Source organism: Apium graveolens, chromosome 4, assembly GCF_009905375.1.
Source record: "Apium graveolens cultivar Ventura chromosome 4, ASM990537v1, whole genome shotgun sequence".
NCBI classification, from domain to species: Eukaryota; Viridiplantae; Streptophyta; class Magnoliopsida; order Apiales; family Apiaceae; genus Apium; species Apium graveolens.
The window spans coordinates 164,309,888-164,311,502 of NC_133650.1; the positions used below are offsets into that span (position 1 = coordinate 164,309,888).

A 1,615-nucleotide genomic window follows, 5' to 3' on the forward strand; every position below is an offset into this window, starting at 1 on the left:
TGGTAACTTTTGCTACAGAACAGCGCTGCATTCTTCCGTGAGAGCAACGGTTTCAAGGTCATCCAGTTTCACCTTCCTTGAAAGAATAGTCTTCATAAACTTCGCATAACTAGGCATTTGTTCTAGAGCCTCAGCGAAAGGTATATTGATGTGAAGTTTCTTGAACACCTCCAGAAACTTCCCGAACTGTCTATCCAGCTTTTGTTGCTGCAATCTCTTAGGAAAAGGTGGTGGAGGATAGAGCTGCCTGTATTAGCCTCAGGCAGAGTGTGTTCAACAGTAGTCTTCCTTGGTTCCGCCGCTTTCTCCTTTTGCTTAAATTCTTCATCTCTAACTTCAGCGTCGACTTCTTTTGCCTTTTCAGCATCAGCTACTTTTCCAGACCTTAAGGTAATAGCCTTGACTTGCTCTTTAGCTTCCTTCCTGCCTGGTACTTCCGTGTCACTGGGAATAGTGCCAAGTTGATGATTGAGCACTGCATTGGCTAATTGACCGATTTGATTTTCCAAGGTCTTGATAGAAACCGCCTGACTCTTGCACAACAGCTTAAGTTCCTCAAAATCAGCACTAGTAGGTGTAGCTGCACTTCCCTGTTGAGGATATGATTGCCTTGTAGCATACTGCTGTGGTTGCTGGAATCCAGGTGGGTTAAACTGTTTACTCACTCCTTGCTGATATGGTGGCTGAATAGCATTCTGATTATTCCCCCAGCTGAAATTTGGATGATTTCTGTTGTTAGGATGATAGGTCGCTGGCACAGGCTGCTGTTGTTGCTGATAATTATTCACATATTGAACAGATTCGTTGACAAGAGAACACTGATCCGTAGCATGAGAACCTGCACAAAGCTCACAAACCATAGCTATTTGATTAACTCCATACATAGCCAGAGAATCAACCTTCATGGATAGCGCTTGGAGCTGAGCTGTAATAGCGGTGGCTGCATCAACTTCCAGAATACCTGCGACCTTGCCTGACGTCATCCTCTGAGTTGGGTTTTGATGCTCATTTACAGCCATCGTCTTGATAAGATTATACGCCTCAGTATAGCTTTTAGCCCATAAGGCGCCTCCAGCTGCTACATCGAGCATGGGCCGAGATTGGGCCCCCAAACCATTATAAAAACCAGTGATTACCATCCAATCCGGCATTCCATGATGTGGACATTTTCTCAAAATTTCCTTGTAGCGTTCCCAAGCCTCGCACATAGATTCTGTAGGTTGCTGCGCAAACTGAGTAAGAGCACTCCTCATAGCAGCAGTCTTTGCCATCGGATAAAACTTCACCAGAAACTTTTGCGCAAGATCTTGCCACGTAGTGATGGACCCAGCTGGTTCAGAATGTAACCAGTCTTTAGCCTTATCCCTCAGTGAGAATGGGAAAAGCCTCAACTTGATAGCCTCATCAGTCACGCCATTATACTTAAAAGTGCTGCAGATCTCGACAAAATTCCTTATGTGCATGTTGGGGTCTTCAGTTGCCGCTCCTCTAAAAGAAACAGAATTTTGCACCATCTGAATAGTGCCCGGCTTGATTTCAAAGGTGTTAGCTTGAATAGCCGGATGAAGGATGCTTGACTGAATGTCATCAATTTTAGGCCGAGAAAAATCCATAA

At 44.6% G+C, this 1,615-nt stretch overlaps 1 non-coding gene across 1 annotated transcript; it reads left to right on the forward strand.

Annotated features, from left to right (window-relative positions):
* The first annotated feature begins 1,149 nt into the window (after window positions 1–1,149).
* LOC141722151 (small nucleolar RNA R71) lies at window positions 1,150–1,256 on the forward strand. Its single transcript, XR_012575179.1, has one exon. It is a non-coding gene; the product is annotated as a small nucleolar RNA R71 (small nucleolar RNA).
* Window positions 1,257–1,615: the final 359 nt, after the last annotated feature.